Source organism: Pelobates fuscus, chromosome 13, assembly GCF_036172605.1.
Source record: "Pelobates fuscus isolate aPelFus1 chromosome 13, aPelFus1.pri, whole genome shotgun sequence".
In the NCBI taxonomy this organism is placed as follows: domain Eukaryota; kingdom Metazoa; phylum Chordata; class Amphibia; order Anura; family Pelobatidae; genus Pelobates; species Pelobates fuscus.
In genome coordinates this window covers 49,465,356-49,479,971 of record NC_086329.1, presented here as the reverse complement: position 1 = coordinate 49,479,971, position 14,616 = coordinate 49,465,356, and the positions used below count along the sequence as shown (strand labels likewise).

The following is a 14,616-nucleotide window of genomic DNA, read 5'->3' as shown; positions in this document are numbered from 1 at the left end:
CTATTTAAGGGGTGGGAATTTGAAATAATTGATGTAATTGAAATAGTGTCAGGGAGGGTGTTGTTGGTTAATGTTTTGTTTAGGGGCACAAGGTTTAGGATTTTTAATATGTATGCACCGGTTAATAGGAATGAAAGGGTGGATGTGTTTGAGTGTCCGAGTATGTATTTGCCGGGAAGGGAGTTCACTTTTCTTATGGGGGATTTTAATTGTATTATACGGAGGGAGGACAGGGTGGGTAATAGTGACGACTGTAAATTGGACAGATCAGGTAGGATGTTGGGTAATTTGATTAGGGATTTTGATTACATTGATATGGTGAAAGTCACAGGAGATAAAGAGGTGTATACGTATTTTAGTGATAAGGGGACTGTGAAATCACGAATTGATTATTGTTTTGTTTCACAGGGTGTTATGGTAGAATGTCTTCTTATGCACAAAGTCCCGTTTTCTGACCATGTGATGTTGGAAGGAAGAGTTCGTATGGAGGTGCGCATGGAATATGGAAAAGGCTGTTGGAAGATGAATGTGAGTATGTTAGAAGATGAAGAAATAAAAGAATTATTTGGTGATGTATAAGAGGTGGAGAGAAAGTAAAAATGAGTTTGCATGTATACTTGATTGGTGGGAATGGGTGAAAGAAAAAACAAAGGAATTTTTTATTCGTAAAGGCAGAGCGAAAGCTAAGAGAGAGAGAGAATGTTTTGAGGGTATTAGGAAAAGGATTGATTATTTATGTAAGTTGAGAGAGTTGGGGTGGGAAGTGAATGAGGAGCTAGAGACAGCAAGGGAAGAAAGGAAGAAATGTTTGGATGAAAAAGGAAGGAAGATTGTATTTGCTGCGAGGATGAATGTTTTTGATAAAGATGAAAAGTGTACGAGGTTTTTTTTCAAGAAGGTGTATAAAGGAAAGCAAGGTATGGGTGGTATTTTGAATGAGGATGGGGTTTTGTTAACGGGAAAAGATCTAATGTTAAATGAAGTTAAAGGTTTTTATGAAAAGTTATACACTGATAGGGAAAGGGATGTGAGTTTGGAGAATGATTTGTTGGAAAAAGTTGAGAGAGGTGTGAGAAAGGAGGATGAATATAGCCTGGTAAGAGTGATAGATAAGAATGAACTACGTAGTACGATTGATAATTTTAAACTAAATAAAATGCCTGGATGTGATGGGTTGCCAATTGAATTTTATAGGTTGTTTTGGGAAGTGATTGGAGATGATTTCTTGGATGTATGTAAAATGGTTTTATGTAAGGGAGAATTGACTGAATCAATGAAGAGAGGTGTGATTGTTTTAATTTTTAAAAAAGGTGATAAACAAGATTTGAAAAATTGGAGACCAATAACTTTACTTAATTCGGATTATAAAATTTTAGCCAAAATTATTGCAAACAGGATGAAAGATGTGATTGGAGATATGATTGGTGAAGAGCAAGTATGTGCAGTACCTGGGAGACAAATTGCGGAGAATTTGATATGTTTGAGAGATGTGTTGTGGGATTGTATGGAAAGAAAGCAAGGAGTAGCGATTGCGACGATTGATTTTGAAAAGGCGTATGATAGGGTAGCGCATGGTTTTATGTTTAAAGTTTTGGATAGAATGGGAATACCTAGTAAATTATTAAATTGGATAAAATGTATGTATGCAAATATTAGTAGTGTGGTACAAGTGAATGGTTGGTGGACTGATGTGTTTAAAGTAGGCTCTGGGGTGAGGCAGGGGTGTCCCCTGTCTCCAATTCTTTTTATTTGTGTGATAGAACCATTGTTGAAGAGTATAAGGAAGGATAAATTGGTGAGAGGTGTGGAAATCCCAGGTAGTGGTGCGAGGAGTTTGAAAGTGTTGGGTTATATGGATGACGTGACTGTTGTTTGCAAGAATCTAGCGGGTTTAAGGAGAATTAAATTATTAGTTGAATTGTTTTGTTTGGCGAGTGGTTTTAAAGTGAATTGGGATAAATGTGCATGTAAGGCCTTTGGTGACTGGAGAGAGATTGAATTATGTGGGTGGCCAGTGGTGACGGATGGGATTGAAGTATTAGGGGTGAGTTTTGATGAGGAATTAAAAGGAAAACAGAGTTGGGTAAAGGTTGTGAATAGAGTGAATCAGAAGATTGGATTTTGGAATGAAAGGATTTTATCAATGGAGGGAAAGATTTTAATTATTAAAGTAGTTTTAATTCCTATTATGTTGTATCTTAATTTTATTTTTCCTATAGACCATAAAAGACTACGGAAGTTAGTTAGGATTATGTTTTTGTTTTTTTGGGGTGGAAGGATGGAGAGGTTGTGCAGAGAAAAAGTTATGAAAAAGAGAGAGAATGGAGGTATGGGTATGCCAGATCTGGAGCAATTTTTGTTAGTGCATTATGTTAGAATGTGTGTGAAAATTAGTTTACAAGAAAATATGATAGGATGTATGTTAAAATATGAGGCAGGAATGATTCTGAGAAAGTATGGTTTACATGAATTAGATCGAATGAAACCTTATTGTTTTAATATACCTTGGTTTTATAGGAAGATTGAGGTATGTGTGAAAAAGTATGACTTAGTGAATGTGTCAAAAGATGAATGGTGTGAGAAAAAAAGAGTGTTTAAACTAATACGAGGTAAAGAAGAAATGTTGGGAATTGTTGGTTTGAGTATGGATCAGAGCAAAGAAGTTTGGAAAAGAATGAATGGTATTGAGGTGGTAAATAGACAGAGAGATATAGCGTGGATGGCAGTACATAATGTCTTACCTACGAGAGAATTTTTACATGGAAGGAGTTTAGCGAGAGTTGAAATGTGTCCGAGGGTTGGGTGTGGATGTTGTGAAAATGTGGTTCATATGTTTTGGAATTGTTGTTTTGTGAGGGATGTTTTGAAGAAATTGTTGAAGATGTTTGTTTGTTTGAGTGGTGTACAAGTTTTTACGTTTGAAGTTTTATTATATGGAGTGTGTAAAATTGATAAAGAAAGAGAGAGAGTGTTATGGTTGATGATGTGTTGTGTAAAAGAAGTATTATGGGATGTGAGGAATTTGTTAGTATTTAAGAATGATAGTATAGGAGTTGATGGATGTTTGAGAATGATTCGAGGGAAAATGTATTTGTATTATTTATTGGATGTAAGGAAAAAAGGTGAGTTAGATGCGGAAGGGTTTTGGAAGACAAAAAAATTGAAAAAATGGTGTGCATAGGAATGATGGGTGGTGGGTAGAGTTTGTAGCTTGGTTGTTGTTATTTTTGAAAAAAAAAAGAAAAAAGAAAAAGGAAAAAGGAAAGAGAAAAAAAAGGGTTATGCTGTATTTTTGTTAATGTATGTTTTGTTTTATTCAGGAAACGAAGACATGCAAAATTGGTGGGTTGAGGGCTAATAAGATGAATTGGTGGGTATTGGTGTTATTGGGTGGTGGATTGTGTGGCGTTTTTTTAGGGTATGTTTTGAATTACTGTATATATACTGTGTGTTTTCTTTAAAAAAAAAAAAAAAAAATGGGGTAAGTATGAATGGTAGGATGATTGGTTTAGGATTTCTAATTTTGATGTGTTTTTGAAGTGGGTGGTTTGCCGTGGGTTGTGGGGAAGGTGATGGGAATTGTTGTTTTTTTGTGTGTTGTGATTATTAAAATATTTTATTGAAAAGAATCATAAGGATGTTACCTGAGAGATTCCTTGAATGTCATCTGGAGGAAATGCTCTGTGACTGAGTGGTTCAAGAAAAAAAAAAAGAAAAAAAAAGAAAAAAAAAAAAAAAAAAATCTGTTCTTATCTTTGTTGCAGTGTCTGCTGGACCTGCAACTCTGTGGATGGGACGTGGGTGAGGAGCTGGAGGAAACCAAGGAGGGTCTGAAAAGACACTTTGAGGAAGAAGCCAGGCAAATCATCTTTCGTTCCAAAGTGGAGAATCTTGAGAAGGGGGAGAAGTGCAACTCCTTCTTCTTTAGGAAACTCCACTCTGGCCACACACCCCTGTCTGAGTTACGTGATGGTAATGGTGATATGCAACAGGGGAAAGAGAGGGTCACGAAGGTAGTAACGGACTACTACAAGGACCTCTACTCCCCTAAGCATATGTGCAGTGATGCCGCCGAGAGATTCCTCTCGGGTATCACGAGGACGGTAGACCCAACAGGGAAAGCCGTGCTAGACGGCCCCCTGACTCTGGGGGAGCTGCACGTTGCGGCCAGATCCTTTAGACCAGGCAGGACCCCGGGCAGTGACGGTCTCCCAGCCGAGTTATACGTAACGCTGTGGGACCTCATTGGACCGGACCTGCTGGCCCTGTATGAGGAGATGGCAGAGACGGGCAGCCTACCACCCACTCTCAGGGAAGGTATGATCACGATTTTGTATAAACAGAAGGGGGAGAGATGCGACCTTAAAAACTGGAGACCCATCTCTCTCCTTAATGTGGACTACAAGATCCTGGCCAAGGTCTTAGCAACCAGACTGAAGGCGGTCATAGGAGGGATCATCGACCCTGACCAGACCTGTGGCATCCCAGGACGCCGGATCTCCGACAGCCTGGCACTCGTCAGAGACACGATCCATTACATCAAGGATCGCCGGGTCCGGGCTGCACTCGTGCGCCTGGACCAGGAGAAAGCCTTTGATCGTGTCTCTCATGAGTTCATGAATAGAGTACTGCGCAGGTTTGGGCTGGGGGAAGTGTTCTGCTCCTATGTAAACCTAATGTACCGTGATATCTGCAGCACTGTGTTGGTGAATGGCTGGAAAACTGAACCCTTCCTAGTCAGGTCAGGGGTCAGGCAAGGCTGCCCTCTCTCACCTCTCCTCTTTGTCTGTTGCATAGAACTCTTCGCCGAGTCCATCAGGCAGAACCGTGAGATCAGAGGGATCACCACACCAGGAACCAGAGGGAAAGAAGTAAAGTGCTCGATCTACATGGACGACGTCACCATCTTCTGCGCCGACCCCCATGCAGTGAGAGCACTCAAGTCCACCTGTGATGACTTCGGCAGAGCTTCAGGAGCCAAGATCAACTGCGGGAAGTCAGAGACTATGCTATTTGGGCAGTGGGATGTACCCTCAGACCCTCTTCCCTTCCCCATCAAATCAGGCCTCATTAAGATTCTAGGGGTCTGGTTTGGGGGAGAGGGTGCTGCCTTGAAAAGCTGGGACGAGAGACTGGCAAAAGTGAACCAGAAGTTCGGATTGTGGATCCTCAGAGACCTTACCATCGAAGGGAAAAAACTAGTGCTGCGGAACGAGATCCTCCCTGTTCTGCAGTACACGGCCCAGGCGTGGCCCCCTCTGATGGCTGTTTGCAGAGCCATCACAAGAGCAGTTTTTAACTTCATCTGGGGATCCAAGATGGACAGAGTGAAGCGCACCGTGATGTACAAAGAACCCCGCAAGGGAGGCAAGGGAGTTCCAGATATCCCCACCTGGCTTCGAGCCTTCTTTGTATGCAACGGAGTTCGCAGGACGCTAAGAGACAATGCAAACTGCTCTGCCGGGAACTCCATGTCCCGCTTTTTCCTCCTACCCATCTGGAGAGGGCTGGGCTGGGACAAGTGGGACAGCTCCATCCCTTACAACTGGAACACTCCTTGGTATTACCTTGATGTGAGAAAGTTTGTGAAGGAACACCATCTGGAAGGAGTCAAACCGGAACTGTGGTCCCCCAAGGTGATCTACAAACTAATCAGAGCACAGGACATTACAGAGTCTATTCCAGGGCTGCCAGCCGCCACAACAGAGACTGTATGGGAGAAGGTGGCATCCGGCAGGCTGACCAATAGACACAAAGACATGGCATGGATGGCCATCCAGGGAGGCCTCCCCCTAAGGACATTCATGCATGCGAGGGGGCTGTGCAGATACAGACATTGTCCGCAGTGTGTTGTGGAGGAGGAAACTTCTCTACACCTCTTCTGGCAGTGTAAATTTGCACAGGCTTTGCTGGGAGCCCTGGAAAGAGAACTCAGAGACTCAGTTGAGAGACAGCATCTGTCATATCACTCTATCCTGTATGGACTATTTCCCGGAACGCACACAGTGGGGGCAATTGAGGACGCATGGCGCCTACTGTGCTGCGTGAAGGATGCCCTATGGTTCGCCAGGAATCGCTTGGTGTTGAGGAGGGAACAAGTCACTATCCGAGACTGCCGCAGGCTGGTCCACAGCCTGCTCAGAGACTATGACACCATGGACAACCTCGGTGAAGAAGAAGAGGACTGAGCCCTAGACCCCTCAGCCGCCCCCCCCCCCCCTCCGCCCCTTTCTTCTTCCAGAGACTTGACCCCAACCAACAAAACCCCTATTGGATAAAGAGTCGGAAAGCCCCCTCACCCCCCCCCCCCTTTTATTATTGTTGTTTTGGTGGGAAGGTATGGGTGCATTTAATGTATGTATGGTTGGCAGTTGGTACTTGGGCACTAATAAAGGTCTCAGCCCAAAGTGCCCAAAACTGACTGCTAGCAAGATATAAAGTATGTAAGAATGTATGACACTGCGCTTCGACGCAGATATGTTTTAAACTGTAAACTGTCTATTTCGAAATAAAGACTTTTTTGTTAAATCAAAAATCTGTTCTTATCAGTTTAATATCTGATACGTCCCCTATCTGGGGACCATATATTAAATGGATTTTTGGAACAGGGAGATGGAAGAAGAGCTTGCTCTGTCCACTCCACGCATTGACCTAGTATTGCAGTACCTCCAGGACCGGTGCACCTCTCTTATGCTGGTTAAAAAATAGATTGATTGATTGAACAAAAAATGCAAAAAGGAAAAGCAAGCCACTGGACTCTCACTTGGCGAGAACGAAGGCAAATTTGTTCTCCTTCCTTCCCTGCTTTTTTCTCTGTTCTGTCTAAGTGCGAGCTCTGCCTCCCCCTGTCTGCGGCATGGCATGCCTGAATGAAGCCTGGACGGAACGGACCAAAAACATTACATTCCTTGAATTATGGACACTTGTAGCAATGTTTGTTAACTGTTATTGTTTCGTTTGGATTGATCGCTAGTCTGATTGTTATTATCTATCATGTGCTGTGCACGATTCAATTCTGTTCACCATATCCCATGTATTTATTCATTGTTATCATGTAAATCTGTGTAATCACTTCATGGAATAAAAGTGTCCAGTACATATATCCATTGTGAAGAAGTCAGAGTATGTATTGCTGGCTGGCTGGCTGGCTGGCTGGCTGGCAGCGTGCATTATCAGTGTTGGAAAAGTGGGCGGGATTAATTATGCAAATTTGCTGCAGCCTGCAGCCTGCTGGTCTTTGCAATGACAGCACATTATTTATTATTGTTGTTTTGGTGGGAAGGTATGGGTGCATTTAATGTTTGTATGGTTGGCAGTTGGTACTTGGGCACTAATAAAGGTCTCAGCCCAAAGTGCCCAGAACTGACTGCTAGCAAGATATAAAGTATGTAAGAATGTCTGACACTGCGCTTCGACGCAGATATGTTTTAAACTGTAAACTGTTTATTTCGAAATAAAGACTTTTTTGTTAAATCAAAAATCTGTTCTTATCAGTTTAATATCTGATACGTCCCCTATCTGGGGACCATATATTAAATGGATTTTTGGAACAGGGAGATGGAAGAAGAGCTTGCTCTGTCCACTCCACGCATTGACCTGGTATTGCAGTACCTCCAGGACCGGTGCACCTCTCTTATGCTGGTTAAAAAATAGATGGAACAAACAAACAAAAAACAAATGCAAAAGGGAAAAGAAAAAAAAGCAAGCCACTGGACTCTCACTTGGTGTGTGAGAACGAAGGCAAACTTGTTCTCCTTCCTTCCTTCCCTGCTTTTTTCTCTGTTCTGTCTAAGTGCGAGCTCTGCCTCCCCCTGTCTGCGGCATGGCATGCCTGAATGAAGCCTGGACGGAACGGACCAAAAACATTACATTCCTTGAATTATGGACACTTGTAGCAATGTTTTTTTAACTGTTATTGTTTCGTTTGGATTGATCGCTAGTCTGATTGTTATTCTCTATCATGTGCTGTGCACGATTCAATTCTGTTCACCTGATCCCATGTATTTATTTAATCATTGTTATCCTGTAAATCTGTGTAATCACTTCATGGAATAAAAGTGTCCAGTACATATCCATTGTGAAGAAGTCAGAGTATGTATTGCTGTATTGCTGGCTGGCTGGCTGGCTGGCAGCGTGCATTATCAGTGTTGGAAAAGTGGGCGGGATTAATTATGCAAATTTGCTGCAGCCTGCAGCATGCTGGTCTTTGCAATGACAGCACAAACGTTTTGGAGGGAAATCTGAGCAACATCTAGGTTATCAATCAATTAAAGGTTTAATTAATTGCATTATTGAATGATTGCGAGCAATCAGCAGGTGGTGCTTAATTGCTTGCTCTATCTACCCTACTTGCAGCTGAAGAGGAACAGACCAGGTGATCCAGCAACCTCGTTAGGCACCTTATCAGCGGTAGCAGCTGAGCAGGAGAGACAGAGGTGCAAGGTATGTCTGGAGGGGAGGAGGGAGGAATGGACAAGATTAAGAAGGGGAGCTGGGTTTCAAGGGTTTAGAGGTTGTTTGCTGCTCTGGTGACTTTGTCTCTGTTGCTATTTGTAGCCAGCTTACACCTAGATGAGGAAAAGGCGGCACTGTGCCCAAGGCTCACCGCAAGCTGAACAAGCGCCGGCGAACGGCAGGTGAGTAGCTGGGCGCCCATTCTGGTTATCGCTTCTCGGCCTTTTGGCTAAGATCAAGTGTAACAGCTGGTCTGGTCAGAAGGTCCTGGTGTGTAGAGACGCTAGTCCCTCGGCCTTCCGGCTGTGTCTTCCTTTGGGAGGCGCAGTCCGGTTGCTGCTATTGGGGGACGACCTGATCTGCCACTAGGAACGAGGAGGGATCCAGGATGGAGAGAATAGCGCCCTCTTATCCACGTACTGTGCGGTTGTACGTTGCTGAAGAAAAGAAAAGGTCCGTGAGTTTGCATACAGTCCAGAAGGAGATATTGGAAGGTTTATTGAAGGTCCCCAGGGAGTGGTTGTTTTGCATCCAAGATTTCCCGGCGAGGGGAATGTACGACGTCACGTTTATGACTCAAGAACAACTGGCTACGGTGATGGAACGTGAAAGACAGAAGGCGACAGATTTCCTGCTGGAAGGTATTACTTTTGTACCGCACGTTTCAATGTCTAGACTACCCCTAATTGTACATATGTTTAACCCCTTTGTTAGCGACGAAGAAATTACGGCCTTCTTGAATCGGTATTGCTCGTCCGTTTCCAAGCCCTTCAAACAAGTGAACATGTTTGGTGTATACAACGGCAAACGTAAGTTTTTTTTGTCGTCTTAAAGGCAGATGCAACTGGTATAAATGGGTTAGTACACCCGCCCCAAAACTTCTCAATCGGAGGTAATAGGGGTTACTTATTTTATCCCGGTCAGCCCAGGTACTGCCGAAATTGTTTTCAATTTGGACATACTAGCGACGAATGCGAAAAGGGCCAGTGTTGTAGAAATTGCTTCAGTGAAGGCCACACAGCGTCAGAATGTGCTGAAAAGAAGCGTTGTGACCTGTGTGGTTCTGAGAGGCATATGGCCAGGTCATGTCCAAATGTACAGCATGATTTTTCATGGGTGAAGGTTTCTGAGAGCACGGTGGTGGGTGAAAATGAGGAAAAGAAAATAGCTGGAGAGAAAGTCAGGATTCCTTTCATTCCCACATTTGGTACTGTTTTGAAATCAAAGGAGGAGCATGAAGCTCGTCATGCTCAGATTATGGCTGAGGACCTGGCAAAAAAGAAAGCCAGTGATGAGTCGGTGTTAGTTTCTGAGAGTATGGTTGAAGGTGAGTCGATGGAGGTGGAAAAAGTGGTGGAAAATGTGGTGGCTGGTCCTTCGACTGTAGATTCGGAAAGTGAGGAACAGGAAAAAACGGTTCATGCTGCAAAAAAGGTGCGTAGGAGGAGCCGTAAATTATCTAAGGAATTCCAGAAGGTGCTGAGGGAGGTGTCTCCAGGAAGGGTGTCCGGCTCTGAGGGTGATACTTCTAGTTCTGCAGCACCTTTGTTTGACACGAGGGACGTGTCGAGACTGGTTGGGATTTCGGGATACTCTCAAAGCTCTGAAAAGTTTGTTGATACGGACAGTGGCACGTGAAGTGTGATGAGGTTTTTCCCCTCTGATTCATGTTTATTTTCTGCTCACTAAATGTGAGAAGTATTTTTGCAGCAAAACGGAGAGTTTTGATTTTTGAGTATTTAAAAGGAGAACCTTTTGTTGTCTGCAGGAATGTTGTTTGAAGGAGGTGCCGCAGTCATATTCCTGGAATTTAGGACCAATAGTTTTTTCTTGTGGTGATGGGAAAAACGTAGGGGTTGCGATTCTATTTAAGGGGTGGGAATTTGAAATAATTGATGTAATTGAAATAGTGTCAGGGAGGGTGTTGTTGGTTAATGTTTTGTTTAGGGGCACAAGGTTTAGGATTTTTAATATGTATGCACCGGTTAATAGGAATGAAAGGGTGGATGTGTTTGAGTGTCCGAGTATGTATTTGCCGGGAAGGGAGTTCACTTTTCTTATGGGGGATTTTAATTGTATTATACGGAGGGAGGACAGGGTGGGTAATAGTGACGACTGTAAATTGGACAGATCAGGTAGGATGTTGGGTAATTTGATTAGGGATTTTGATTACATTGATATGGTGAAAGTCACAGGAGATAAAGAGGTGTATACGTATTTTAGTGATAAGGGGACTGTGAAATCACGAATTGATTATTGTTTTGTTTCACAGGGTGTTATGGTAGAATGTCTTCTTATGCACAAAGTCCCGTTTTCTGACCATGTGATGTTGGAAGGAAGAGTTCGTATGGAGGTGCGCATGGAATATGGAAAAGGCTGTTGGAAGATGAATGTGAGTATGTTAGAAGATGAAGAAATAAAAGAATTATTTGGTGATGTATAAGAGGTGGAGAGAAAGTAAAAATGAGTTTGCATGTATACTTGATTGGTGGGAATGGGTGAAAGAAAAAACAAAGGAATTTTTTATTCGTAAAGGCAGAGCGAAAGCTAAGAGAGAGAGAGAATGTTTTGAGGGTATTAGGAAAAGGATTGATTATTTATGTAAGTTGAGAGAGTTGGGGTGGGAAGTGAATGAGGAGCTAGAGACAGCAAGGGAAGAAAGGAAGAAATGTTTGGATGAAAAAGGAAGGAAGATTGTATTTGCTGCGAGGATGAATGTTTTTGATAAAGATGAAAAGTGTACGAGGTTTTTTTTCAAGAAGGTGTATAAAGGAAAGCAAGGTATGGGTGGTATTTTGAATGAGGATGGGGTTTTGTTAACGGGAAAAGATCTAATGTTAAATGAAGTTAAAGGTTTTTATGAAAAGTTATACACTGATAGGGAAAGGGATGTGAGTTTGGAGAATGATTTGTTGGAAAAAGTTGAGAGAGGTGTGAGAAAGGAGGATGAATATAGCCTGGTAAGAGTGATAGATAAGAATGAACTACGTAGTACGATTGATAATTTTAAACTAAATAAAATGCCTGGATGTGATGGGTTGCCAATTGAATTTTATAGGTTGTTTTGGGAAGTGATTGGAGATGATTTCTTGGATGTATGTAAAATGGTTTTATGTAAGGGAGAATTGACTGAATCAATGAAGAGAGGTGTGATTGTTTTAATTTTTAAAAAAGGTGATAAACAAGATTTGAAAAATTGGAGACCAATAACTTTACTTAATTCGGATTATAAAATTTTAGCCAAAATTATTGCAAACAGGATGAAAGATGTGATTGGAGATATGATTGGTGAAGAGCAAGTATGTGCAGTACCTGGGAGACAAATTGCGGAGAATTTGATATGTTTGAGAGATGTGTTGTGGGATTGTATGGAAAGAAAGCAAGGAGTAGCGATTGCGACGATTGATTTTGAAAAGGCGTATGATAGGGTAGCGCATGGTTTTATGTTTAAAGTTTTGGATAGAATGGGAATACCTAGTAAATTATTAAATTGGATAAAATGTATGTATGCAAATATTAGTAGTGTGGTACAAGTGAATGGTTGGTGGACTGATGTGTTTAAAGTAGGCTCTGGGGTGAGGCAGGGGTGTCCCCTGTCTCCAATTCTTTTTATTTGTGTGATAGAACCATTGTTGAAGAGTATAAGGAAGGATAAATTGGTGAGAGGTGTGGAAATCCCAGGTAGTGGTGCGAGAAGTTTGAAAGTGTTGGGTTATATGGATGACGTGACTGTTGTTTGCAAGAATCTAGCGGGTTTAAGGAGAATTAAATTATTAGTTGAATTGTTTTGTTTGGCGAGTGGTTTTAAAGTGAATTGGGATAAATGTGCATGTAAGGCCTTTGGTGACTGGAGAGAGATTGAATTATGTGGGTGGCCAGTGGTGACGGATGGGATTGAAGTATTAGGGGTGAGTTTTGATGAGGAATTAAAAGGAAAACAGAGTTGGGTAAAGGTTGTGAATAGAGTGAATCAGAAGATTGGATTTTGGAATGAAAGGATTTTATCAATGGAGGGAAAGATTTTAATTATTAAAGTAGTTTTAATTCCTATTATGTTGTATCTTAATTTTATTTTTCCTATAGACCATAAAAGACTACGGAAGTTAGTTAGGATTATGTTTTTGTTTTTTTGGGGTGGAAGGATGGAGAGGTTGTGCAGAGAAAAAGTTATGAAAAAGAGAGAGAATGGAGGTATGGGTATGCCAGATCTGGAGCAATTTTTGTTAGTGCATTATGTTAGAATGTGTGTGAAAATTAGTTTACAAGAAAATATGATAGGATGTATGTTAAAATATGAGGCAGGAATGATTCTGAGAAAGTATGGTTTACATGAATTAGATCGAATGAAACCTTATTGTTTTAATATACCTTGGTTTTATAGGAAGATTGAGGTATGTGTGAAAAAGTATGACTTAGTGAATGTGTCAAAAGATGAATGGTGTGAGAAAAAAAGAGTGTTTAAACTAATACGAGGTAAAGAAGAAATGTTGGGAATTGTTGGTTTGAGTATGGATCAGAGCAAAGAAGTTTGGAAAAGAATGAATGGTATTGAGGTGGTAAATAGACAGAGAGATATAGCGTGGATGGCAGTACATAATGTCTTACCTACGAGAGAATTTTTACATGGAAGGAGTTTAGCGAGAGTTGAAATGTGTCCGAGGGTTGGGTGTGGATGTTGTGAAAATGTGGTTCATATGTTTTGGAATTGTTGTTTTGTGAGGGATGTTTTGAAGAAATTGTTGAAGATGTTTGTTTGTTTGAGTGGTGTACAAGTTTTTACGTTTGAAGTTTTATTATATGGAGTGTGTAAAATTGATAAAGAAAGAGAGAGAGTGTTATGGTTGATGATGTGTTGTGTAAAAGAAGTATTATGGGATGTGAGGAATTTGTTAGTATTTAAGAATGATAGTATAGGAGTTGATGGATGTTTGAGAATGATTCGAGGGAAAATGTATTTGTATTATTTATTGGATGTAAGGAAAAAAGGTGAGTTAGATGCGGAAGGGTTTTGGAAGACAAAAAAATTGAAAAAATGGTGTGCATAGGAATGATGGGTGGTGGGTAGAGTTTGTAGCTTGGTTGTTGTTATTTTTGAAAAAAAAAGAAAAAAGAAAAAGGAAAAAGGAAAGAGAAAAAAAAGGGTTATGCTGTATTTTTGTTAATGTATGTTTTGTTTTATTCAGGAAACGAAGACATGCAAAATTGGTGGGTTGAGGGCTAATAAGATGAATTGGTGGGTATTGGTGTTATTGGGTGGTGGATTGTGTGGCGTTTTTTTAGGGTATGTTTTGAATTACTGTATATATACTGTGTGTTTTCTTTAAAAAAAAAAAAAAATGGGGTAAGTATGAATGGTAGGATGATTGGTTTAGGATTTCTAATTTTGATGTGTTTTTGAAGTGGGTGGTTTGCCGTGGGTTGTGGGGAAGGTGATGGGAATTGTTGTTTTTTTGTGTGTTGTGATTATTAAAATATTTTATTGAAAAGAATCATAAGGATGTTACCTGAGAGATTCCTTGAATGTCATCTGGAGGAAATGCTCTGTGACTGAGTGGTTCAAGAAAAAAAAAAAGAAAAAAAAATCTGTTCTTATCTTTGTTGCAGTGTCTGCTGGACCTGCAACTCTGTGGATGGGACGTGGGTGAGGAGCTGGAGGAAACCAAGGAGGGTCTGAAAAGACACTTTGAGGAAGAAGCCAGGCAAATCATCTTTCGTTCCAAAGTGGAGAATCTTGAGAAGGGGGAGAAGTGCAACTCCTTCTTCTTTAGGAAACTCCACTCTGGCCACACACCCCTGTCTGAGTTACGTGATGGTAATGGTGATATGCAACAGGGGAAAGAGAGGGTCACGAAGGTAGTAACGGACTACTACAAGGACCTCTACTCCCCTAAGCATATGTGCAGTGATGCCGCCGAGAGATTCCTCTCGGGTATCACGAGGACGGTAGACCCAACAGGGAAAGCCGTGCTAGACGGCCCCCTGACTCTGGGGGAGCTGCACGTTGCGGCCAGATCCTTTAGACCAGGCAGGACCCCGGGCAGTGACGGTCTCCCAGCCGAGTTATACGTAACGCTGTGGGACCTCATTGGACCGGACCTGCTGGCCCTGTATGAGGAGATGGCAGAGACGGGCAGCCTACCACCCACTCTCAGGGAAGGTATG

The 14,616-nt window shown here is 41.7% G+C and overlaps 2 pseudogenes; both read left to right on the top strand.

Annotated features, from left to right (window-relative positions):
* The first annotated feature begins 6,512 nt into the window (after nucleotides 1-6,512).
* LOC134584159 (U2 spliceosomal RNA) lies at nucleotides 6,513-6,688 on the top strand (annotated as a pseudogene).
* A 769-nt stretch (nucleotides 6,689-7,457) lies between these two features.
* Nucleotides 7,458-7,633, top strand: LOC134584150 (U2 spliceosomal RNA; annotated as a pseudogene).
* Nucleotides 7,634-14,616: the final 6,983 nt, after the last annotated feature.